Consider the following 27,602-nt stretch of genomic DNA (forward strand, 5'->3'; position numbering starts at 1 on the left):
GGATAACTTTATCAAATGCTTTTTAGCAGCAGCAATAGTGAATTGTGATCTGTACAGTGTTGTACTTGAGGGATGTCTGCATTGCTTCTTCTCTGAAGTTTTTTTCAGAATAAGGCAGTAGCTTTCATGAATTAGCTAAAGTTTAGATTACCTAATAAAAAGGCTGCTGTATCTTTCATAGTTAACCAGATTGCTTAGGACAGTGATTTTTTTTAACAGAACTGAATTCTGTGTGGATCAGAAGGAAGTGAATGGAAGTGCAATTTCTACAATTGCAAAAAAAAAAAAAAAAAAAAAGGAACAAAGAGCTCCAGTAACTTTAGTCAGTCATCTCTGAGGAACAGAGTAATCCCGTCAAAAGAAAGGCCAAACTCAAAGACTGAAAGCCTTTCTTCTTCAAGCACAACCACTTTCATTCAGCAAGGGTGTATATTCACATAGGGCTATAACTTCATGGATCACATCCCTTCACAAAACCCATTTTCTCTTTACAAAGGGGCTCCAGAATACTTGTATGTGATGTGCCAGAATCTTAGCTAAGCTCTTGGCTTCCATGTTTATGACCAAGGCTGGTTGATAAAATCTTGGTCTTTCGTGCTCTTTCCTATGCTTTATAATAATTCTAATAGCAGATACCAGCTATGAGGACATGACTGTCTCTGGAGGAACCACTGTAAAAGTGGAAATGGAGTGGGCTATCACATCACAAATCAGTTTATAAAGTTCAGGATTTAAATCATTAAGGTCAGGTAATTTGCAGTATAACATTTAACTGGAGGACGGCATAAAGTACAAATTTAACTATGCCTAGGTCATCAAGATAAGTTGTTGCAGTTTCTGTGGCTGGTAGTGCACAGAACAGTTAGGCACTTTCCATGAACATCATTTTTCATGCAAAGGCTAACAATATACTGGGACTGTGGAAATGGGGGGGTTTAGAGATATGATAGTAAAGAATGAAATCAAAAGGAAGTTTAGCAGGATTTACCTTAGGTTTCCCCAAGAGAAGTGCTTACAATAATCAGTCAGGAGGTCTAGAGTGGCAGTATTTCACAAGGCAGGAGGGCTAATGTGTTTCCTGGTAAATTACAAACCAGCATCCCTGATAATGGTAGATATGAAAATACAAGATGAGTTTACAGGCAATTAATCCAGGAGTAATAAACTTGGGGAGGTAAGGTTTGTGAAAACCAGGTAAATGGTGGATGCTGTGTAATAAAAAACTGAGGCATTAGGGCTGAGAAAGGCAGAGGCTACTATGTTTTATGTTAATAACAGATTGCTCTGCACAGCATGACCAGTCTTGATGAGGACTTTATGGAGGCCAAGACAGATGAATATTTCAAAAGATGAGTTATTACAGCTGCAAGACTGAGGCCTTATTGAATGGCAGTACTAAACAGGAAACATAAGATAAAAGAGGTGCAAAACAGAGGCACTATTTATCCATAAGACAGTTTTAATTAGCAAAGGAGATGTTAACAATAAGAGGGATGAGACAGTATATTAAAGGAAAATACAAGACCATGAAGAAAACTTATATTTTTCTGTATATGCAGGATTGTATTTTGATATCAAAGCAGGTGAAGACTGTGTTATGTGGTACACTACAATGATTTGAGAAGTTTATGGCAAAGTCTGTTGAGGATGGTAAATGGAGGCATCATAATATTGATGAATGTGTTATTCTTTTCTATGGAAATGTAATGTGTATCTCTTTCTTCGAATGAATTTTGTTTGTGTATTAAATAAGCTAAAAGAAAGCTATACTGAAATTAAGAGACTGTTTTTGGACACGCTGTCACTGACCAAGAAAGTGCAAGGATTGCTAAACAAAAGACTGCAAGTTTAGAGAAATTAAAAATGGAAAGATATTGCTTTCCCTGAACTAAAGTAAAGTGTGTGGCTAGGAAAGCAAGAATTGCCTATATATATCTATATATGTTTTATATCAGTATATAATCTAATATATGTGCACGCACATGTATATATATGTATTGCCATATTTCTGGCTATATATGTGTGTGTGTGTGTGTGTGTGTGTGCGTGTGTTTGTGTGTATATATATATATATATATATATATATATATATATATATATATATATGGGTCTACTTTTTGTCACTGAAATTCCACTTTACTGAACATCAAAAAGTCGACACCAATATAGTGAAAGTGCAGTTCAACGTAAACTCACTATCGCAAACCATGCTTCAACGAACAATGGTCAGCAGTTCCGGGATTCTTTAGAAGAACAGGTGCAGTATTTTTTCCTGATCATTTAAAGCTGTGACGAGATTGGAACCTATACAGCAGTTGGAGCTTGTTGATATAGATTGCAGTGCAATGAGGGTAAATAAATTTACCCTTTCCCCCGCTGTAGTGCGATCTCAGAGTTAGTATATATAATTAGGGGGGTGCGGGGGGGCTTGCTGTCCTGCAAAAATGTGTTTGCAGTGTATATGTTAGTGTTTTTGCAGTTTGGTTAAGTGTAGTTCACGACAGTGAGTTTTCATTGAACTGCACTTTCGGTTTATTGGCATGGCCATACTTGGGTTTAAGCAAATTAGGCGACTGTCTAGGGTGCCGTACAGGCCAGCCTCGTAAAGGGCACAATTTTTATGTGGCACCCTCCCACTTTTATAGCTGCATGTTGGCCAGGAGGCTTCAACAATTTAAAAAAAAAATCTGCAGTCGCACTTGGAATTTAAGTTAACAGCTCAGTTAAGAGTAGGGTTAAGGTCACGTGCGCATGTGGCCATTCAGTTTGAAAAGAACGTAAATGTATGTGTGTGTGTCTATGTATAATTTAAACCGTTTGATTCTGTATGTGAGAGAAAGAGTGTGTGTGTTTGTGTGTGTGTGTGTGTGTGTGTGTGTGTGTGTGTGTGTGTGTGTGTGTGTGTGCGCGCGCTTATGCATGCATGTAATTGTATGGAATTTAAATTAGTCGCTCTTTTTAAAATGTTCTGAAATGGGCAGTTTTGTCATTATTGGGTTATACATTTTGTTTCATTGCTTACTGAAAAATGTTCAAAACTACGAATTTAAAACACACTAACAAGTGATGCTCTATTATACAAGGAATATAGTTTAATACAATCAGGAAGGTGACTCAAAGAACACATACATATATTCATGGCCATAAAAATGTGTTCAAGGAGCCTATAGTTTGAAAAGAGCCTAAAGGTAAACTTAATTCACCACTGGCAAGATGCATTTTATCTGAATGTGGGTTATAATGCTGTTTCAGTGAATGTGCGTTTCAGTGGCAGAGAAGTTTATTGCTCATGTCAAGTCTGTTTTCATTGAGAAATTTGCGTTGTTTGTTTAACAAATGGCTATTGTTTGTGCATTTTATTTCAATGTCTGTAATCATTGTAGAAGTAAATAAAACAGTATACACACTGACAGGTTTGAACAGTCTCCGTGGTACCTCGGAGAAATAGCCAAATAATGGATCACTGCTATGGCTGGGGAGGGGGCTGCTGCAGGAGGAGTGCTCTGGGGGGCCCCAGTCTATTATCCTGCCTAGAACCTCATTTGACCATGATCCGGTGCTGCTAATTAAAGTATGAGAATCGTTTACATGGCCCCTTTAAATCCTGAAAAAACACTCTGGTGGCACGTTCTCCTTTAAGGAGGTTCATGTGTGCTACACATGCCGATGCAAGTAGTGGGTTGTGAAAAATTACCATTTTCAAAAGTGGGTCTTGGTCCATAAAGGTTTGGGAACCACTGCTGTACACCAACTACCCAGACTGCTGACAGAAATGTGAGTTAGAGTTTCAGTACATTTTCAGGGAATTAAGAGTTTCAGTGCATTTTCAAGGGATTATGAGTTTCAGTTCATTTTCATGGAATTGTGAGCTTCAAAGGAAGAAAGTTTACTGCTGCTCATGCTAAATCTGTTTTCAGTGTGGAACTACCTGTTTTTTGTTTATCAAATGGCACACTATGTTGTAAAATCTGAAAGCAGTGTTAGTAGCATACTTGCCTTTGGTGCAGAAGGTTGTGTACCATTCTAACAAACACAGTTTAACAAATAAAGAGATCACTTCTATTTGTCAACTATTGGAGCTGATTTGGGGAAACAGTTTTCCCATTTCTTGATGAATATTCTCAACAGCAAAAGGGACTTACCATGGTAGCAACAATGTCCTCCGGTATTTGACAATTTACTCATGGTCAAGCAGGTGTGTAATTTAGCAGTAACTCATGACTGGGAGTTAGTATCACAGGATTTACCCAGGGTTGGCATGGTTTCATCATGAGGGTGAAGTCTGATTGATGTAACAAGACCAACCTGATGTAAATCGTGTGATACCCATAGCCAGTCCTGGGTTATTGCTGTTATACAATGACATTAGTTAAGAAAGAAATTGCTTACCTTTATTAAATAATGTCTTTGTATAATCACATTGTAGTCTTCCTCCATGTTGTCTTCTGTATGCTCATGTTACTGTGCATGCATATGAGACTTATATTCCCACGCTTGCACAGTATATCAGTGCAGTGCAAGAGAAGTGACAAAGAAAACAATATCTCCATTGAATAGTTTTACAGAATGTACCTGATTGTTCTCATATTTTGCTCTGTCCCTAGTAAAAGAAATGCTGTTATCCAGATTATGCCAATAGAAAGTCTAGTTGCTCAGTGGCAGTTCACCAGCTAGACTTTTTTTTTTTTTGGTATATGTTTGATTTACAACGAGCATGCTGGTTGGGCTGTCTAATCAGTGTGCTCAAGTTTGAATAGTAATGATCCTTTATTGTATAATTTTCTTTATAATTCAAATGTTTTCCTCCAGTCTCGTATGTTTATTTTATAGACAACTTATGTTTGGCCTGACTGACACTAAAGATAATTTTGTTAACATTTTTAAAGGAAAACGCCACCCTAGAACTAAAAAAAACTGTTTTTTTCACTCTATCTTTGCTCTCTGACCTATTTTAACACCTCAAAATCACTCTAAGTGCTTTATTTGTAATTTTAGCCTGTTTTCCACAACATGGCTACCAATGGGGCTTGATGTATCAACGTGATCTTGTTCTCCCTCAACCCTTTCTCTTTCCCATAATACGTTGTATGACTCATGCCAGACATAAGGAAGTAACTTTGTATTCCCATGCCATTGGCAGATAATGTGATTTGTGAGTGTTACTGTTATTTTCTTTACCTTCTGTAAAATGACCGCTTCTTTTCTGTCTCTAATCACCCTCATTTATGTTTGGCTCAGACCTTGTTTTGCACTATACTTAGAAGTTATTCAGCTACAGCCAGAAAAGTAATTAAATTGCAGACCTTTGTTCAGTGTTTTCTTTTGTAATTTACGGTATATATATATATATATATATATATATATATATATATATATATATATATATATATATATATATATATATATATATATATATATATATATTTATACAGAGAGAGAGAGGGAGGGATACTGTTGTTTAACTGTTAGCTGAAAATGATCTCTTGTTCAACCCACTTACCCTAGTAAAGCAGATTGTACATATAACAAAATAAACAAACCCTGAAAATCCAGGGCTAACAGTAGTGTACCATTTCCATTCTTTTCATAAAAGTAGCTAGCGATCCAAACACTGGCCTCTTAAGAAAACCCTTTTTATCCCAAAGATGTTTTTAATTATTTTAGTTAGATACTTTCAGCATTTTCAACATAGACTAATACACATACATGTGGCGTAACTGCAAACATAGAAATCTGGTTAAAACGTTTTAATGTAATTCCTTGATTCATCTCCTCCAGATGTACTATTATGAGACCTGGCAAATGAATAGGTGGTTGAATCTTGATTCTTGCAAAAATATATATATTCCCATGACAAACTGTTACCTCCTCTCCAAATCTTTCTGACGCAGACCCTAATAGGTCCTTTACCTCCATCACCACAGGAAACATTAAAATTGAATATCACCATAGCTATTGTAAGTGAATTGGAAAATAGTTGTTTCTATCCTTTTAATTTTTCTCCCACAGACTAAGACATATTATCATCTAATATTTGGTGACTTTTGATCATTAATTGATTTCCCCACACATATTAATCTGTCTGTTTAAAACAAGTGCATAATAGAGTGGAAGATAATGAACTCCTCTCTTACATGGAGCACATATTCTACTCATCATAGATTACAACAGTACTATAAATTCCATCATTCCTAACTCAAATACTGTTCACCTTGGTACATTAACCAAGTCTTGTACCTCTAACATAAAACACCTCTTCCTGTTTTGGTGCACAAAAACTATTCTTCATTACTTTTCTAAATGTGCTTCTTTACAAGAAGCTCTTCCCTAAAGGAAGAAATTGATGAAAATGTCTCCTATCCCCCGGTACTAACTAAAAAATAAATCAATTTGAAAATAAAAGAACAAATTATGGTATACTTACAAAGTAACTTATAAGTAAACTGGGAAAGCTCATTTATAAAATACCTGTACATAAACAGGAAAACCTGTACACTCTGAAAAAACTCAGAGCCCTGTAAAATGAACCGGAACTATTATAGAGTGAATTCAAATATCGAACCAGTTTCTACATTAAAACTAACCACTATACACTAGGTCCCTATTGGATAACTGAAAAACACTTTCGTCAGAGCATGCTCCAATGAGAAAAGACAATTGAGTGTCAAACCATTAAATTTAAGGCAAGGCTTGTCAAACAATGCTTGTTTGTATGGACAAAAACCTCCAGCACCTCACAGCCCTGCATCTTTAAATATGGGAAAACTACTCATGTACCAATACACTTGTGCAACGTTTCCTGAAATTCATTAATTCCAATGACCTGGACCAGCTCATTCTTACCCCATCAACTCCTCCCTGGTTAGATCCGACCACAAGCTAATCACCTTAGAACTCCACCCCCCGCAAAGGTAACTACCATGAAAAACTTCTCCAAAGCTAACTTCGGGCTCCTAAAAACAGAGGTGGCTAACTTTACAGCACCCATGGAATTGGAGAACAGCTGCATGACTGCCGAATCATACACTAATGCCCTGTATGAACACATACACAAATGCATGGATCTTGCCATACCCAATAGAACCAAGATGCTCTCCTCCAAAAAAAGGAAGCCAATCTGGTAGTCCCCTGCCATAAACAAACTCTACAACAGGAGGAGGAAACTGATGAGAAATAAGGTGAAGTCTCAAGACTGGAAAAACTCCCTTATCAGCCTCAACAAAAAGTTGAGAGTCCTCATTAAATCCTTTAAAGCTAGCTATGAAAACAGAATTGCAGCAGATAGTAAAGACAACCACAAGGCCTTCTATAGTTATGTAAAGAATCTCCACGGCAATACCCAAATTTGCTTGGAGCTGTTGGACAATGGGACCTCCTATACCGAGCCAACAGATATTGCCAATATACTGGCCAACCGATTCAGTGTCAGCTTTACCCCTCTCTCCCCCATGAAAGGACCAATCACAATATCAGTAGATTGCCAGGCACCCAGTATTACTGCTGCACAGGTTAAAACAACACTGTCCAAGGCCAAGAATACAGCTTCTATGGGACCTTACAATATCCCTGGCTGTGTTCTACATGAACTATAGAGTGAACTGGCACCTCACCTGTGTGCCCTTTTCAATCACAGCCTCACCTCAGGCTTTGTCTCTACCAAATGGTGCACTGCTAGAGTCATCCCTCTCCACAAAGGCGGAGCAACTACAGATCCTGGGAACTATCGCCCCATTAGCCTGACAAGTCTGATATGCAAAGCTATGGAACACATCATCATGGACCTAATAAACAAAGATATAGGGAACCTCCAAACTCTGGATCCCACACAGTTTGGTTTTGTGAAGGGTTAGATCATGCCTGCTCAACCTGGTTGACTTCTTTAAGTCAGTCACCAGAGCTGTGGATGAAGGCAAGGTGATTCATACAGCCTACCTTGATTTGGCCAAGGCCTTTGATACCATTCCCCACTCAGGAATCATAGGAAAACTCATTAAGCTAGGCATCAACCCCTATATCACTAGTTGGGTTGCAAACTGGCTCACAGATAGAACACACAGTGAGAAAGTAGCTGACTCCAAGTCAGATTGTTGACCAGTCACAAGTGGAGTCCCACAGGGTTCAGTCCTGGGTCCTCTCCTGTTTGGTATATACTTCTCTGAAGTCCAGGCCAACACGAAGGGACCCTGGCTGACAAAGTTCGCAGACGATTGCAAGTTGGGAGCCATAATTATCTCCCCAAGTGATGTTGACATCCTACAGAAAGGTCTCACTGAGACCAATGACTGGTGTGAGAACCATGGCCTTAAGCTCAATGCCAAAAAATGTGTCATCCCCTTTGGGAAAAACCCAGTTCCCATGAATTACCACATCGATGGTAGTCCACTGAACACAGAAGGCATCATAAGAGATCTGGAAACACAGGTTGACAGCAACTTCTCTTTTGACCACCACATTGCCATTGTGGTCAGAAAGTCCTTCTATGTGACACTTCTCATTACTAAGGGTTTTGCATCCAGGAAGAAAGAGGTCATTGTCTCCCTCTACTCTTCCCTCATTAGGCCAGTCATCGAGTACAATGCCCCGTTTGGCATGTACCTCACTAGACACCAACAGCAACTGGAGAGGTCACAAAGAGGATCTTAGGCCTTAAACACTTGTCCTACATGGACAGACTCAAAAAACTCCCAACTATTCTCTGTCTCATATTGCCTACTTAGAGGCGATCTCTGCTTGACTTAGAAAGCCATGTCTGACCCAGCTCTGTTAGAAATGCTACATCTAAAAAAATCCCAATCCCTTAGCACTACACACTCCAGAGACCTCAACCTCATTACCACAATCAACAGAACAAGCTGGAGGGACAGGTTCTTAACCCAGAGACTGCCCATGCTATGGAATAGACTTCCCATACATGTCAAGCAGAGAGCCTCACTGACTGTATTCAAGAGAAATCTTGATGAGTGGATGGGAAATAGAAAATTCACCCCGGGGATCATTCCAGTAGCTCTACTTGACAGAGGCACTGGGAACTAAGGTTGGGTGGCACAACGCCAGGATAAGTCTATGGGCTAGGCTTGTAAAGGCTCCAGGGCCATTAGCCTAGTACACACCTATGAACCTAGGAGACTGCACATCAGTTGGGGGTAAGGAGAAACTTCCTTAATGCAGCTGTCAGAGATCTCACACTTTAACAGTTACAGTGTTTGATGAAACAAGGAATTAACAGAATATAACAACAGCATATTCCTTTCTTGATGAATGTTGTACTTGACCAGCTGAATAGTTCCCTTTATATAAACATCAGACAGAAACATTCCAGATAGCAGTAGTTGTACAATGGCCAACTTTTTTATAAGAATTGTTACTTCGCTAAACCTTGTCATATTTCAGTGCTTCAGTAAAAAATATCTTTCTTCATACCAATCAGTACAAGAACACAAAGCTGTAAAATACAGTGGTAGGCTGACTAGCCTTGTATAACCCTCCAAAGCTATAATTATACTGAAAGTTTGTGTTTCAGTTTTGCAAAAACTATATTTAGTTGCTTAAAATTTTATATATCTTTTCATTAAATTCATTTTGGTCAGTGTATCAGTGTCATACCTCAGAACATTTACAGGAAACATTAGTGTGTAGACTTGTGTGTGTCAACTTTGTATATATAACAAAGTATACTTATCAGAGGGTTCATATCCATTTATCGACAATTCAAGTTATTGATGATTTTTTCCATAAATCCACATAAGCAGATAGCTGGAAGAATGCAACATAATTTAAAATCCAGCTATGCTTGCCAGCATTCCAAGGTGCCACATGTTGGATCATTAGGCTTCCTGTAATCCGCAAAGACCTTATTGCAAACTGCCCTTACTATATGCTGTAGATTGAGCAGATTGGTAATTGACCTCTGGTCTGCCAGCTCTGGTCCTACAACTGTTTAAGTGGTAAAGCAAACGTGAACACACGTGGGCCACTGTCTCTTAGTTCCCCAGCCCTTAGGATGATATTAAGCACTGCCTGCCTTCTAAACCGTTGATAATGCAGTATTGCCCCTACTTTTTGCTGTTTGTACTCATGTTGGTGTAGCCAGTAATACAAAGTCATTATTTGTCACATGTAAAAAAGAACTTGCTGTTTCTCCACTTCACCTTTTTATATGCAATATCCATTCCATATCATAGCTCAGTCCTTCCTGTGCTTTCTCTCTAATGCCATTCTTAACCTAATTAATTCCTTTGTTACAAAATAGCCCCTGTCATTTGGCTAGAAGTATCACCTTACATAGTGATGTAAGTAGTGCATGACATGGAACACTAGAAAAAGCTTGGAGCACTCCCACTTAGGCACTACACAGTAGAGAAGAGACAGGAAAAGACAGGCATTGTATGGCTGTGTGCTGCATACATCATCTTGGGGCATACTGATGGTGCAAAACTAAAGCAGAATGTCAGGATGAAGGCACTCACATTACTGAGGAGAGGATTTACAGAAGCCTTCAGGAAATATTACTGTACAGAAAGTGACTGCTGGCATGCTGGTATGTACTGTTTGGTGTGGTAGCGTAGTGAAGGTCTTTCTGGGATGGGTTGCAAAATAGATAGGGAAAGAGAAGAACAAATGTATTTGGTTTGCTGCAGCACTTTTACTGATTTACAGCAACACTTTTTGTAAGTTATCTTTCTATGGTAGCATACTTGCATCAGTAATGTTCATAAAGTGTGAAAAATAAGAACTACAGGTCCTTCTTTAATGAATAATTACTAAATTGTATTTGCTTTCCAACAGAATCACCACAATTACTGGTGCCACTTGTGGACACTTTCCATTTCAATTTCGCTAGTTGTGCAGTATGAGGTTCAATGCTGCTGTGCTAGACTCCATTGCCAGGCGAACATCTTCTTTCTTCGATAAGGAAGGATGGCTGAAGATATGCAGAATGTCACATGATGTTCAACCAATAGGTAAATGTAACAGTTTTTGTAACTCTGTCACTATCTTACTAAGAAACGGCATGTATAAATCTGTCCTCTGTCTAATTTTTAGCTTTACCAAAATATATAAAAATTAAGTTAAATCCATTTTTTTGCCAAGTTTTGTAGCAAGCAGCATAAATCAATTTCTTAGTTCAAGGTTCCAAACTCCAAACCAGGTTTTCTCATATGCATTTTGTGGTTTGATGGAATGTTATATTGTTCATTACAAAAGTTTTTAAATTTAATCAATAGTACATCCTACCTTTATTCAGTCTTTCCATGAGATTTCAGCTATTGCTCATTTGTTTACTTAAAATACATGCTTCTGAATCCTATCAGGCATAGATGAGAAAGCTAAAATGCCAAACGAGTGGGCCCTCGGGAAGCATGTGAAGCAGTTCCCTAAATGCTGCTTGTCTGTAGTTGTCAAGCAGGGCTCTTAAGTAGTAATGCCAGATCAATAATATTACATAACTGCATCTTAATTAGCTGCAGCAGAGGAAAAAACAAACAAACAGATGTACTTTAGCTGGAAGTCATCTCCATGAAGATTATCAGAGAAAGTGAATGTTTAGCTATTGCTAGTGTTTTTTACTCAATTCTATTATGAAGGATGGGAGAGATTGAAGACACTAGCCCCAGGGTGCCCATTTCCTCTACAAGATTATAAAAGTAATGATTCCTTGTGAGTATGACTGGTATGTTTCAGCAGGTTATAGTGCACCTGTTATGTGCTACGTAAGTGTAATTGGCCTGTTGTCCATCATGAACTGAGAGACATAATTTAGTAATATAGAGTGGCAGTATTATATGTATGAACAAACAATGTCTGTGTCAAGTGATCCTGCAAAACTGGGCTTTTTCTGAACTTCAGCAGTTCTTTTCTGCCCACCTCTGACTTCTGGTTTTTAGACTTGTGATGAAATTTAGCCAGGCATAATCTGTTTTTCAGCTGAGTACATTTTTTCTCTTTCCAAAGCTTTACAGCATGTGGAAACCAAAAGATGTCTTTAACTGACAAAATTCTTACTTGCAATGTGTTTATATGCACCGTGTCTAGACACAGGATTACTTAAACAAGAAGTACTTTTTCATAGTCATGCATACCTCTGAACTTCTTAGAGCAAAAAATCTGGACAAAGCCTAAAATGAGGGGGGAGACAAATAGGCACAGATTTTAAATATTGCTCTTACAAACTTAGAAAGTTAATAGAATAATAGGTTTTGCATTAGCATGAATTATTTGAAGGATGTGGAGTCTTAAACTCAAATATTTGTCATTATTTAATGACTTAAATACTCAGCTATTTGCCAGAAAGGTACAGACTTTAGGAGTAAGACACCAAAAATATGAAGCAAAAATCTAGACATTCTGCGAAAATTTGTACAGTTGAGAGGTATGTAGTCATATTGAGAAAAACAGATGGAAGCAATGTGTCATGTTTTTTATAACTACAGTGGCAGTATTTCTAGAGATGTGTTCTTTATTAACACAAGGTAGGAGAGGTACAGCATTGTGGGGTTTTAAGCACAAAACTGTAATTTCTGTTAGCACTCACACAGCACAGTTGGCCATCTGTAACATGCTGTTTGACATGGTCTGGTTCCTCGTCTTAATCACTGAGACTAAAACACCAGCTTTCAGATCAGCTTTGATAAAATGTTTCCAGGGTTTAAATTCACTGTGTACCCATAATCCCTGGGATGTTGCCATTTTCCACAAACTCTTGTTTGCTGCTCATTGAGCTAGCAGAATAATAAAATAGTTCCAGCCTACTTATTTTGGATTGGATTGCTCATTTCAATATGTTCTAAATCAGGATTTCCTTTGGCAAATTGGAGACTGTTTGATGAGAACTTCCCAATTTTCTTTACTTTTTTCAACCCTAAGACTGATTGTGGACTCTTCCCTACCTTTCCATACTGCTGAGTACTGCTAGTGCTATGTGTGATGAGAAATCTTGCTGCTTTTGTTTGTTGGGTGCATAGTATCAGTGAGCATAGGAGTTATGTTACCTCAGTGCTTACTATATGCTTCTGATATGTCTATACTCTTCATGGTTTGCTGCAAAGTAGTGGTGTGTACAGCCTAATGTGTGTTGGCTAACTCATTCTTATCTATGTTTATTGGATACAATATCTGACTTTAAAAATGTGCGAGTCCTGTGGGCACAACTGCTAGACCCCAACATAGGTATGATTCAGTAAAAATGGAAGGCATTTCTTTCATTTCAGGTAAGCTTTGTCCAGGTCTTAGTTGCCCATTCCACTTTCTTCCATTTCCCTTAGATCTGTTTATGCCCACAGGTATGCTTCATTGGACAGTTATTATTAGCATTCCTCAAGAGCCACGCTTCATGGATAGATGGATTTAGGTCTAGTCGCATGTGTATCATGTTTGGGGCCAGGTGTGGATAGTATTACCTTCATATGTTCATAGGTAAGTACTAGACTAGCTGCTCTTATGGACCATTTCAAGCACAGCCAGTTTCTGTAAAGATGAAAATCAGACCCTGTACATGTATCTCTGAGGTAAACACCTTAACTGTTATGATTATGGAGCCTAACCCAAATTCCCAGTTGACTCCTCCCCTCTTCTTTGCTAACCTCTTCACTGGACCACATTGCAGTACCAATCATTGTTGAGACTGCATAGCACCCTGCAGGCCTTGGCCCCAACTAGGTTTTGTTTCTTCCATGACAATGCCCTGATTGGTGTTGATGGATTTAGCATCAATGCCCTTAGCATTGACTATTCCATTGTAGTAGGGCTTGTTTATGCTGAGCTTATTGGCTTTGGTCTGGATGTCAGAGTTGTCAGCTTTGGAGTTCTTTTTTCTAGGAGCACTGACATCAATGCCAGTGCCAGGCTGAGTGGTGGAAGTTAACACTGTCCCTTTGTCAAATGTTTGGGTGAAACGCAGTTTCTAGTCTTCAGTGATGAGGCCCGCAAACCTTGACACATGAATTGGAATGAGTCTTGGCCCTGGGTTTGCATCCTGCATTGCATAGGGTTATCACAATGCCTACCTTGCCCCTCAGCTTCATCCATAGAGCTATTTAACCTTGCATCTAAGCCTGTGATGTTTCGTGAATCTGGAAAAGAAAGTCTGAGGATTTCCAGAAGAAAAAATCCAGGGAGTCTGAATTTGTATTGGTCTCTAAGTAATTTTCTAGTAACATCCCCCCTCTAAGGAGGCACACTGTGCAGTGGTTCAAATGGAAGCACCTCAACTCTCCCAAGAGTCCTCCAAGCCAGACACAGGCATCACTTGTGAGGCTGATTCCCCTGTTAGCCTCGTGATAATCCTAGGTTTGGGGTGAAATTACTGTTTATGCAGAAGAAATAGGGTGGTTCAAACCTGCCTTGTTGGCCTCTGAAAAAGTTCTGTAGGAGGCCTTCCAGTCTGCCTTCTCATCTTGCTGGTTATTCCCCCAGTGGATGACATAGCAATGCTTAGCTACAAGTAAGCAGGGAAGGAACCCAATGTTTTTGCTATCTTGCCTAGCAGACCAGATCCTATCCTGCATCTCCCATTGAATTCTGACTGTTGGACCAATAGTCCTTGAAAAAGATTCTATTTTCAATGTACCAGCCCTAAAGCAGACACACACCATGCAGAATCCACTAATATATTCTCTGCAAAAGGACTCGGGTTTGGGGTGCATGCCTCTTTGTCCACAACTTTTTTCCTTTTTGGCAGTGAACTATCACCTGCACAAGCTGAAGTTCCAACACACTACACTGGATGAAATGTTCACATCACTGGAGAAAGTGACTGACTTTCAGACGCAAAACAAACCCTTCACTCAAGCATCTACCCTTTTTACCTTTGTGTCTAACTCATAATTCAGTGAATGGTACAGGCATCAGAGCCATTGCGTTCTGTTACACCTGGTTCTGTTAGATTTTCAGGAGAATTTCCGTGCATCCTTTCTAAACTACTTGTTTATTGCCTGCAGCCTTTCTGGGCCACAGGATAAAACTAAACTGGAGGACAGTGTATAGGAAGGCAAAAATGCACAGCTCCTCATTTATTCCTTTTCCGGATGCAAAGGAGCCCACGACAACAAAATGCTTCCATCAAGACCAGCAGCATCAGCAAAATCAACAGCCAGCAAGGAACCAATACTGTCATGGTGGTGGTTTCTATGGCAGACACTAGCAGAATGACAGGAATTCACACTGGTTATGGATTTGGCAGCCCCCAGTTAAAGGGGGGGAGTAGCCTTGAGGCTTTGAATGGCTACTTCACTTTGGAGTCAGATGGGCATCTGTCTTTCAATATGTCAGCATGTCAGGTCATCACATGCAACAGGTGGATACTGGACATAATATTCAGTGGCTACTTAATCCTATTCCTTTCTTGTATGTCACACTTCCTTCCACTTTCTGGCATTCCTTCCCATAAGAAAAAGTCACAAACCTCCTCAAAAAAGCCACCCAGTAGGTCACACCTTACCAGAAAGTGTCTGAATAGTATTCCAGATTATTTTAATATCACAAAAGATGAAGCAACTCAGGCTGGTCTTAGACCTAAGCTGCCTAAACCACTTTGTAACAAAGCAAACATTTCTGATGTTCATAGTATGGTCAGTCTTTCACTTTTTGTCAAGAGAAGATTGCATGTCCTTTTTGGACCTTTAAGAAACTGCATGTCGAGATTGCCAAGGAGTAAAGAAGGTTCCTTCACTTCTAGGTAGGAGCCAGACACTACCAGTTCATTATTTTATAATATCTTGTGCCTGCAAGGTATTTATGAAACACATGACAATCCTAACAGTAAAGAAGAAGGCTGTATCACGTGGTCTTTCCATACATGGATGATTGCTTCTTTTTGGCATTAATCTTAGAAAACCTATTGACAGCCTGGGACTCTTTACTTCAGCAATTGTGGGACTTAGTGATGATAAGGAACATTGCTATGCATTAGATGAAGCCATAACAAACCATCAAATGTTCTGGTAGTACAGAGGATTAGGCTATGAGCTTTTAATGAACTGCTTCCTTTTGTTCCTCATCCATTTGACTGTTGTGTGCCTCTGAGCCAGCTGCTAAGGCGGACTTGAAATTTCTTTTGTGCTAACCAGTTTTCTGGTAGCCATCACTTCATCTAGATGAATCTCTGAACTGCAGGCCTTGTTTATCGATTCTTTACACCCTTGATTGGATGCTTGTCTAGCTAGTATGCTATTGCCATCACAGAGCTACCCCTTCCCAGGGTCTTTTATACAAGACATGGAGAGGTGTGGAACTGTGAGTAACTAGATTTTCATCAAAAAGGAAAGAGAATTACATTATTTTAATTCTGCTTAAATATTTACGTTATATGTATAGACACCTGTGTGACAATACTTCTTTTTACTTCTCTGCTCTGTTTCATGTTTTAGCCAAAAAACTTATTTGTTTGCATTTTTTTAGTTTATTCTGGGACCTTAGTCTTATATTTTAATTAGCAGTTGTGGGAAGATTGTGTTTCTGCATTATTCTGCACTTCTATTTCCACAAGTAGAATTACATGTAAAAGCTATCAATTTGTATTTTAATCCCTGCTGGGTCTTAGTCTTGTAGTTTAAATCATAGTTGTGGCAGAGAGCTTTAGTTATTTATTACTGAAGTTTTTTTGTTCTCCATAAAAATGTTAATGGTAAATTTATGCATGGTCTGGTGCCTTAAACTGTAGTAAAAGTTCAGCAGTGAGATAATTGTCTCTGGTCCAGTCTGTGCTTCAGTGCTTTTATATTCTGCTCATCATTTACCTTCTTAAAGCGGCATTCTGTGTTTGCTCCATCCCCCACTAACACATTAAGCTAAAGTTTCTAAAAAAGCTCTGATATTGCCTTTATTTGATTTAGCTAGCCTGATTGTTCTTTGAAAATATTTCTATCTATCTCACTCTTTTGCTGCTGTTGTTTTATAAGCTGTGTCTCTGGCTTCCACCATTTATAGTAATCTGATTTCCAAAGTCCCTCCCTCCCTCCCCTCTTTCATTGCTATAGACTGTTGTATTTATGTACTCTTCCCACCCATTGTTTTCCGTAGACCCATGATATTTTGTGTCCATCCAGAAAACCAGTGTTGCTCTTGAGTAATCCTCCTTTACTACATATGTCTACGGCTCCCTTTCCTAGAGCTCAGCAAAGCTTGAAGTCCTACCCTACATTCCAGAAGTCTTTCACTTATATCCAGTGACATCTAGGCATAGTTAAGTACTTTAGATTGCTAAATTGCACCTTCTTAAGTTATTTTCAGTGATTGTTACTGTTTCCTGCATTTACATGTGCATTTCACTGAAATTTTTTTTTTTGTAAAAGAATTTCTCTTGCTCTCACTGTTACTGCTATAAGACTGTTTTGAAATTGCCTTCAGAAAGGGATTTCCATCTTGCTGTTTAATGGTTTGTGGTAATATTACACTTGTGGGCCTCTTCTAATGTGTTTTTACATTAGTACATTAGGAGGACTTTCTTTATTCATCTTGTGGCAAGAGGTGTTTGCCTGGTCTGTCTGAGTTGGGAAATACACAAAAGGACTCCTAAGTGTAGTAATTTTATTAACTGATGGGCTCATTAATCAGTTTTCTTTTTTTTTTCTGTGCTGTTGTAAATTATGGAAGTAGAAGCATGGGCTGTACTATGCATCTTAGTGTGGATAAACTTCATTATAAGTTAATTCAAGCATGTGAGTGTGGCTGTCAGTTCTGGAATAATTTGTTCCTGTTAGAAGGGTGAAACTTCATTGTTTGAAGATGTACATATTTTTGTATGTTAATATTATGTTAATAGGTTTTACGGGTATTCTGGGAGTGTCTTTGTTTTTTTTTTTTTTTTTTTTTTTTTTGAGGTGTTTCCTTAAAACAAAACGTTTTGTAAGATGTAACATAGGTTCAAATCAATATGACAAGAAACAACTGTATAAAAGTTCAACCTACCAAACATTAGTGTATGCGTGTAACACAAAAGCTGAAAGCAGACATTAAAAAAAGCTGTTGCACAAAACATGTGGAAAAAATATCTTCTTAACATGATGACAGAACTTTCCATATTATCTTTAAATGTGAATGGTTTCACAGCTATATACAAAAAAAAGAAAGAGTAGTGAGCTATATTAAAAAATGCAGAGTGCAAATAGCTATGCTATTGGAGATACATTTGGAAATAAATGAGCATGTGAATTTGATAAAAAAAGGTTTTCAGGAAGGTTATTCAGTGGACTATCTGGGACACAGGAAAAGGGGAGTACGTATATTAATTGCAAAAGGACCTCCAGTAGTGATAGAAGAGAAAAAAAAGATAATAATTGTATATTTGCAGTACTGATGGGCTACTGCCAAGGGAGAAGGTTTACACTGGCATGCATTTATATTCCACCTAAAACTGCTATAATGGAACTTAAGAAAATTCTAAGAGAAATAATTAGCTTTTAGCAGGGAATATTACTTTTAGGTTTCAACAACTGGAATTTGATTTGCAGCAGTTAGGATGTATCTGGGGGGCCCAGAAGGGAAAATATAATAGAAGAGGGTAGATTTTTGAAGAGTTTTATAAAAATATTTGGTATGGAAGATGTGAATTCAGTAGTAGTAGTTACAGAGTGAATATAGGTGTGTGTGGCGCCCACCACCCCTTTAGTTGAAAAAAAAAACTATCATTATTTTTTTTGCTGTGCCTCTGTCAAGCAGGCTGAAGTAATCCCTGGGGTATATCTGCAATCTTGAACAAGACCAGAGGTGCTCTGCCTCACATGTACCGGGATTTTGATGAATCTGTCCCTCCAGCACGTTTATTTATAACGTGTCAAAGGTTTAAGTCTCCCGCCCTTGTGGTTCTGAGGTTACTTATTATTCCCATGGTACAAAAACTGGGCTGCGCAAGACAGAAATTATACTTCAGAGGAACATATACATTTAATTAAAAGTTTTGGTATGCATCCAATAACTATTTCAGATCACATGCAAATAACTAAAATAAAAATGCAGGTTAATTAAATAAAACTGAGACACTGGTGCTTCCCCGCCTATCTGTTAAAAAGGGAGGAATTCAAGGAATGGGTAGTGGAAATTATTTAAGAGTTATTAGAGAAGACAGAAATTTCTTCTAAAAATATAGCTAGAGAGTGGGATAAAATTAAAGTGCCGTTTAAAAATAGAAAAATATAGACTGGAAATAAAAGAAAGAGAGATATAGTTAAGAAGTAACAAGAATTATTTAGAGGGACTGGCAAAGGTTAAAGTATTGCAGAACAGGGGGAATCTCACAGTATAAGAAAAGGAGCAATTGCAGAATGCTAAACAGAAAATAAGGGATTACCTTTATAATTTGCATGAGTTTAGAAAGACTGCTGTTAAGCAACTGTTTTTGATAGTAATTCCAGAGAACAAGAACTTTTAGCACAATGACTTAAGCAACAGAAAGTAGAAAGGGTTGTTGCTAAGCTTAGGGTGCCTATAACAAGGAAAATAACCAGAGATACTGTCGAGGTACTAGAAATATTTTGGAAACTTTATGAAAATCTGTATAAAGCAGCGAAATATGGAAATCAAGAAAAGATACAAACTGAAATGTTTATGAAAGAATTAAATATGCCAGAGTTAGAGGTAGATGAGGCTCAATTACTAACAGTTAGGATAGGAGGAGATGAGATAAAATGGTAATGTATAACCAATCTGCATGAAAGTTCCCATGAATAGATGGTGTTTCTATCGAAGTTTGGAAGCTATGAGGGAAGAAACTAATAAAGCTCTGGAAAGTTTTGTTTAACAGTATTTTAAAATGAGGAGAAGCACCAACATCTTGGGAGAAAGTGGTGGTAGCTGTAATACATAAATATAGTAAAAACCCATCAGATCCAGCTTCATATAGGTCCATTTTAATTCTAAACCATGATTATAAAGTGTTAATGTCTATAATGGCTAAAAGAATGGCAAAGGTGATACCAAAATTGATAGCTATAGATGAATGTGGTTTAGTGGAGTGGAGGCAAACATTGGGCAACATTAATAGAACAACAATGATCCACGGGAATACAGAATATAAGAAAATACCATTGTTGTTGGTAGGTCTTGATGGAAAGAATGCATTTGACAGAGTAAGCTGGGATGTTATGAGTAGGGCAATGGAAGCATTTGCACTCCACACTTAAAATTATAAGGTTGATTAGGAGGATATACGAGGGATCTGAGGTGAAAATGAAAGAGGATGGGCTCCTCTTTGATAAATTCTGCATGAGCAGAGGAACCAGGCAGGGGTGTCCTCTTCCCCTTTGTTATTTGCATTATATTTAGAGCCATTGGCAAAGAAAATAAGGAACTCAGAATTTCAGGGATATAATTGGTATGGTAGTCAAGAAAGTCTGGCTTTGTTTGCAGATGATATTATTTTATACCTGATAAAACCAGAAAAGAATATATGTTAAGTTGTCTATCTCGCCTTCATTCTTGCTGGATGGGTTCGGAGCCGACCTCGGCTCCGACTCTGCCACTCTAAAAGCTCGAGAGTTGGTTCCACCGGCTCGAGGCTCCCCTTATATCCCACAATGCTAGGCGTGAGTTACCTCAGATCTCGTTTGCCGCTACAGCTATCGAGGTGTGTTTTCTACCGGCTCCAGGTTAGTGAAAGTTAGACTAGTTTAAATTCTTTAGACTTAAGCTAGCTTAGTGTATTTTTCTTTCCCCTTAGTGTAGTGGATATTATCCCTTCTACCTTTTATCCAGCCCCCTTTTTTTCTAAAGAACTTATAGTTCTTTCCCTAAGGCCTTCGGGCCCTTCCTTCCCTATCCTTAGGATGTGTATGTGTTTGATTAGGGAGTTTTAACTTAACTTACCTTTAGTTTAAATAATTCCCTTTGAACCCCTATCAGTGTAATCTGTGTGTGTCTGTTTTCTGTGTGTGATTACACTTCGGTTCCTTGAGTATGTCCAAGGATACAAAGGTCTCAGGCTTCAAGAAGTGTGACTCGTGCTGTCAGAAAATGTCTCTGACAGACGGTCACACTTCTTGTGTGTATTGCCTGGGACCTTTACACCTGCAGGACTCTTGTGCTGTATGCCATGGCTTCAGCCCTAGAGTCCTGCAGGAGAAAAATAAACTCATTTTGAGGGGTTTGATTAAGCCTGAAGGTTCCCTTTCTGTGTCATCAGGGAAACCTTCTAAGGCTTCCAAGACCTCGGCTCCAGCTTCAGAGTCGAGGCCTAAGGCTTCGAAGCCTACTGCTTCATCGGCTCCGGCTGGAGCCGATGAGTCTTTGACTGCAGTATCTGTGGTTTCCTCGGCTCCGGCGGAGCCGAGGCATTAGAGATTCTGAGTCGGCTCCGATCAGACCATCGGAGCCGACATCTAGAAAGAGATTGAGGTCACCGTCCCTTGGCTCCGTTCATTCGGCTCCAGCGTCTCCCCTGCTGTCTGAACGGAGCCACAGATCTCACTCCTCCAGGTCATCGAGGCTCTCAGATCACGACCTCCAGAGGGTAGTGAGTAGACTTTTGAAGTCCGAGGCACTGGCCCAAATGCTCCAGAGTCCGACTCATCAGTCGATGCCTCAACTTGTTCCAATAAATATTCCTCCTCCGACTCCTTTGAGCTCGGGCCGAAATCTCGGGACCGAGACTGTGGTAGTGTCGAAGCCGATACAATTGTCTTCGGCTCCGTCGTCAGCTCCGATTTCTTCTTTTGAAGAATCTCGGCGCCGGGCTTCCCTCGTCGGCTCCGAGGGGGTGAGTGGCATCGGACCCTTGTCCGACCCCCCTCTCCCTCTCGGTGCTTCGGTGCAGGTGAGTTCGGCTCCGACATCGGCCTCGGAGCCATCTCTGTCGGTGCCGAGGGAGGTTCTCAGCTTCTCGGAGCGGGGACCTCTGGCTCTGCCGGACAGGGGTGCGTTCGAGGTCATGCGGAGTGTGTTGGAACCTTGTTCGACTCCACAGTCGGCTCCGTCCGCCCCTCCCTCTTCAGTGCCTTTGGTTATGTCGACTCACTCCCTCATCCCAGACCGCAGAGAGCCAGCTCCTCAAGAATCCCCTATGGGGATCTCATCCTCTTCCGAGGCCTCCGCTGAATTGGCAGGGGAGCACCCTAGGAAGAGAAAGTGTCAGAGCATGCACATAGACTCACCTGAGTCTGTCACCTCTGACACAGATTTAGAGGATTCGAGGGTTCCCCGTTCCCCTTCTGAAGATGTCTCTTTCGCAGACATTCTAGAGATCCTGATACAGAGCGGAAATTGGCCAGCCATTAACCCATTGAAGGATGTATCTGTGTATCTTGTGGCTTTTGGCTCTCGCCCTTCCACCTCCTGGGTGTCCCCCTTTGTACCCCTCATGCTGGTGGTTGGTAACAAGGCCTGGGCGGCTCCTGAATCAGTGGACCCTACTCCCAGGAGACCTTCCAAATTTATAACAGCACCAACTGACAAGCAATTTCTCACAAAAGGTGTTTCTGTGGATGCTATGGTGGTAGCTGCTGCCACCAAGAAGGAACTAGCTGATCCTTCAGTGCCTGTTCATCCCCTAACAAAGAAACTAGGTCTATGGACAGGAGCGGGAAGCGGATGATCTCGTCAGCGACAATTGCTATGCGTTAGCTGAACTACCTATGCCATTTTACTCGTCTTCAAAGAGACTTGATCAAAGAAGCGAGTGACATGTTGAAGGATCCTACGACTGCGGGTTTTCAAGACAAGATGAACACTCAGCTGGCTACCCTGAACTCCATAGCTAACTCCTCCATGTGCCTCCTCTCTTATGCGGCTGCTGGGGCGCGCAGGGCCGCAGGGCCAGGTGTGGCCTTACGCCGGCATGCCTGGATGCGCCTATGCAACTGCGGACCCCTTTAAAGCGTCATTCACTAATTCCCGTTTGATGGATCATCTCTTTTTGGTCCTCAAGTGAAAGAAACCTTGACTAGGTGCGAGACAGATGGCAAGACTCTTTCTGCCGTTGGAGTCCGTTTTTCTACTCCTTCTAGGCCTTACCCCAAAGGCCAGAAAAGTGGGAAAATGTGGTTCATAAACAATCTCAAGGGACTTCGCCTGGCGCACAGAGTCGGTTCCCCGCCAGAGGCAGAGGGGGAACAACAATGGTAGGCGTAAGCCCTAGAGGCAGGGGGGGTCCGCAGAATCAGGGCAATCGAGAAGCCTTCTCTGATAAGCCCTTTCAGCATCTCTGAGGTGTTGCCCGACTGCCCACCTTCGGAGGCAGTCGGGGGAAGATTGTCACTGTACCCAGAAGCCTGGCTATCCCTGACTCAAGACAAATGGGTACAGTCCATCATTTCCGAAGGCTATTCCATTCCCTTCGTTCGCATTCCAAACCAATCAAAAAAATCCCTTCCAGATGTTCCACCCTCTCAAAGGGATCTTGCAGCTTTTGAAATTTCAAAGCTGCTTGCAAAAAGAGCAATTCAGCCAGTTCCAGCAGACCAGCAAGGATCCGGAATCTACTCCAGGTTCTTTTTAGTTCCAAAGAAAACAGGGGACTGGAGACCAATTTTGGATCTCAGTATCTTGAACAAGTCAGTCAAGAAAACAAGATTTCGGATGGTCACGCTGCAGTCCATCCTTCCCCTATTGGGAAAGGGAAACTGGATGTGCTCTATAGACCTTCAGGATGTGTACTATCACATAAAAATGAACAGACGCTCCAGAAGATTCCGCCGCTTCAGGCTGGGAACCAGTCATTTTCAATTCAGGGCCCTGCCCTTTGGTCTCACCACTGCCCCGGTGTTTACCAAATGCATGGCAGTGGTAGCTTCTCACCTGAGGCGTCAAGGATTCCAGGTGTTTCCATATTTGGACGACTGGCTCCTCACAGCTCCCACCAAGCATCTTCTTCTATTGGCCCGGGACTACACCTTCGCATTTGTCAAAATTTAGGCATTTCAATAAATTGCGAAAAGTCTGTTTTGTCGCCTTGTCGTACTATTACCTTCATAGGCGCAAATCTAGACACAGTCAACATGTCTGCGAGACTAACAGATCAGAGAATAACAGACATACACAAACTGGTCTCGCTCCTCTTCAGCAGCAACAGAATCAAAGCCAGGTTAGTTCTGAAAGTGTTGGGGATTATGGCGGCTGCCATACCTCTGCTTCCATTAGCCAGATTCCACATGAGAATCCTTCAATGGATGCTCTTCACGCAATGGTCATACCAGCAACTTCCGATGTCCCACACCATCATGATTACGCAAACATGCAGAAATCATCTTCTGTGGTGGATGTCTTCCCTCAGCTCTTATTGGGAAGACCCTTTGTCCCTTCCCCTCCGGTTGCTACTCTGACAACGGACGCCTCCCTGATCGGGTGGGGGGGGCATTATCAGGGCAGAACTGTCCAGGGCACATGGCAACCAGACGAATGCCACTTGCACATAAATGTTCTAGAGATGAGAGCAGTGCTTTTAGCATTGCAAGCCCTTCAAGACTCTCTTCCCTTGGGAATGATAGCAATCCAGACGGACAATATGTCTGTAGTGTGGTATATCAACAAACAAGGCGGAACCAGGTCCTACCCCCTGTGTCGAGAAGCACTCAGACTGTGGCAATGGGCGATTTCTTCTCAACGGTTTCTGATAGCAACGCACATCCCCGGGAAGTCCAATCAAATCGCGGACAAGTTGAGCAGAGCTATCCTCATGCCTCACGAGTGGTCTCTGAAAGACTCTGTTGTGAGAGAAATTTTTCTCAAGTGGGGTCAGCCTTGCTGCAACCTTTTTGCTACTCCCCAAAACAGCAAGTGCAGAGATTATTTCACCCTATTCCCTTTACCAGACCAGCCCAGCAGAGACGCTCTAGTCCAAGTTTGGCCCCGGGGACTTCTGTATGCATTTCCTTCCTTCCCACTAATCTCTCAAGTGATACAGAAAGCTAATGCTCAGAAGGCCTCGTTGATCCTCATTGCTCCTTACTGGCCTCGACAGGTTTGGTTCCCCTTTCTACATCATTTTCTGTTGGAGCGACCTTGGCATCTGGACCTAGTTCCAGATCTTTTGATCCATCAGTCGGGTCAGTTTCATCGCTCCCTTCCCTCTCTGAACCTCACTGCTTGGTTCCTCCAATTCCAACCTTAGCCAGGCTTCCTCAAATATCTCACTCTGTCCGAGATATTTTGATAGCTTCCCATAAATCTTCCACTCGAAGATTTATTTGAGTAAGTGGAAACGTTTAGCCTATTGGGCTCAAGGAAGGGACATAGATCCTTTCACTGCTTCCATCCAAATGGTCCTTGATTTTCTAGCTGAACTCTTCCATGCAGGTTCATCTCCTTCTACTCTTAAAGTTCAATTGGCAGCTATTTCTAACTTTCATGTGGGCATTTCAGAGTCTGCCATAATGTCCCACAAGCTTTGCAAAGCCTTTTTGAAGGGAGTTTTTCTACTCAGACCTCCTATAAGAAATCCTCCTCCTCCTTGGGACCTAAATTTAGTTCTTAGTTCTTTGATTCTTTCCCCTTTCGAACCTGCAGCCTCCTGTTCTTTAAAATTGCTATCATGGAAGACACTCTTTCTGGTAGCTATTACTTCAGCTAGAAGAGTTTCAGAACTTCATGCACTCAGCTGTCGACCTCCTTATCTGTTGTTCCATAAGGACAGGGTATCTTTACGAACCAACCCGTCTTTTACCTAAGATAGCCTCGGCGTCTAACCTAAATCAAAGCATTGACCTTCCTGTGTTTTTTCCAGAATATTCTAACAGGTCTGAACAAAAATTGCATTGGCTAGATGTTCATCGTCAGTTAAGGTACTATTTGGATAGAACCAAACAATTCAGAAAATCTGACCAGCTGTTTGTCTCTTATGCAGAAGGCAGAAAGGGACTTTCAGTTTCAAAGGTATCATTATCTAGATGGCTAACATCTCTGATTTCCCTTGTTTATGAAATTAGACACCAAAAGCTGCCTAACAAACCTAAAGCCCATTCTACCAGAGCTTTGGCTACTTCTATAGCCTTCCAAGACAGACTGCCTATTGACACCATTTGTGCAGCGGCTACTTGGGCTACTCCTCACACTTTCATTTCTCATTATAAGTTGGATTTAGCTTCTAGGCATAGAGCTAACTTTGGTTCCACTGTTCTCAAGAGTCTGTTCCGTTAGGCCACCGGGACAAGGTGCTAGGGGCGGTCCCATCCAGCAAGAATGAAGGCGAGATAGACAACTTAACATATAGAAGTTATGTTCTTACCATAATGTTCCATGTTAGTTGTCTTCTTCTCGCCTTCTTCTTGTCCCACCCTCCTTCCCCCTGGCCTGGACAGACCTAGAGGAGTTTTGATTGCGACCTCTCTTTCTACCACCTCTTTACTTTAGGTATATGCTGCTGTGCATATTTTCCTGGATCAGGATGTAGGTCACCCTTCTCTTCTCCCTGGTTTATAGAGGTGGACTTTGTTTATAGTTATTCTGTTACTATTATAAGCTGGGCCTAGCTTACAAACGAGATCTGAGGTAACTCACGCCTAGCATTGTGGGATATAAGGGGAGCCTCGAGCCGGTGGAACCAACTCTCGAGCTTTTAGAGTGGCCGAGTCGGAGCCGAGGTCGGCTCCGAACCCATCCAGCAAGAAGAAGGCGAGAAGAAGACAACTAACATGGAACGTTATGGTAAGAACATAACTTCTATTTCATTGTTGTGGAACATTCTGAGACAGTTTTGAGACTTTTCAGGATACAAAATTAATGAAGTTAAAACAAAGGCAGTAGATGTAAACTATGTACCCACACATGTTGGCTCAGCAATACCCATATTTATTGGGACATGCTAAAATGAAGTACATAGGAGTATTGATTAAAAAGGATTCTGTTATGGCAACTAAGGATATGTGGGAAGAGACTAAATAAAAGATAATACAAAAACTGAGAACATGGAAGCTCATGGAACCAAGATGCAAGCGGTGAAAAGGTTTATAGTTCCTTTAGTTTTATACACAAAACAGGCATATTTTTATCAATCAGAGGAGAAGTTGTGAATAGGAATTAATAGATAGTTAAAGGATTTTTATCTGGGAGATGAAGATGGCAAGAGTCAAATGGGATAACCTAATCCTTCCAATAGAACAAGGTGGTTTGGGATTACTTGATTTGAAGGGGGTATTTCAGGGCTACACAATTAAGGCTCCTGTACATAGCACAAGCAGAAAGCTATAATTCAAAGTGGAAAGGGATAATGATAAAACAGGGAAGCTCGATATACAAGGAGAGACTGAGATTTTGGATGCAGGTCCTTATAAAGAATGACAATAATCATACTGAATGTTATATTCATAAAGTAGCAGAAAGTATTCTAAGAACTAAGTCAACATGGGGATGGAGAATAGATATTTTGCTTATAAGGATTACTGCAATTAGGGATGCAGACAATAGGCTGTAATTTACTGGAAAAAACTGGCAAAGGAACCAAGGTATTGTGAGCAAACAATTAGAGAGGGAGAGGTAATAGAAGGGGAAGAGGTCAAGAATTTATTTGGACTGCAGGCTAGACATTGCCTTCCCTATCAAGGACTGATATCAGAGTATAGGCAAAGAGAAATAGGAGGATCTTAAGTGAAAGACCAGCACTGGTAGTTTTTAATACAATCTAGAACAGAAACTGCTGTAAAAAAAGGAAAAATTAGTAGGGCATATAACATATTGCACAATAA

General features: G+C 40.5%; 1 long non-coding RNA gene across 1 annotated transcript in view; it reads left to right on the top strand.

The window, feature by feature from the left end:
* The window catches only part of LOC122794111, a 1,891,296-nt gene that overhangs the window by 1,510,167 nt on the left and 353,527 nt on the right, over positions 1 to 27,602 (top strand). Inside the window, exon 4 of the long non-coding RNA XR_006363615.1 lies at positions 10,786 to 10,961. This is a non-coding gene — a long non-coding RNA (uncharacterized LOC122794111). The remainder of the gene's footprint in view (positions 1 to 10,785; positions 10,962 to 27,602) is intronic.

This window comes from Protopterus annectens, chromosome 2.part1, assembly GCF_019279795.1.
Source record: "Protopterus annectens isolate FY-2018-M chromosome 2.part1, PAN1.0, whole genome shotgun sequence".
NCBI classification, from domain to species: Eukaryota; Metazoa; Chordata; order Ceratodontiformes; family Protopteridae; genus Protopterus; species Protopterus annectens.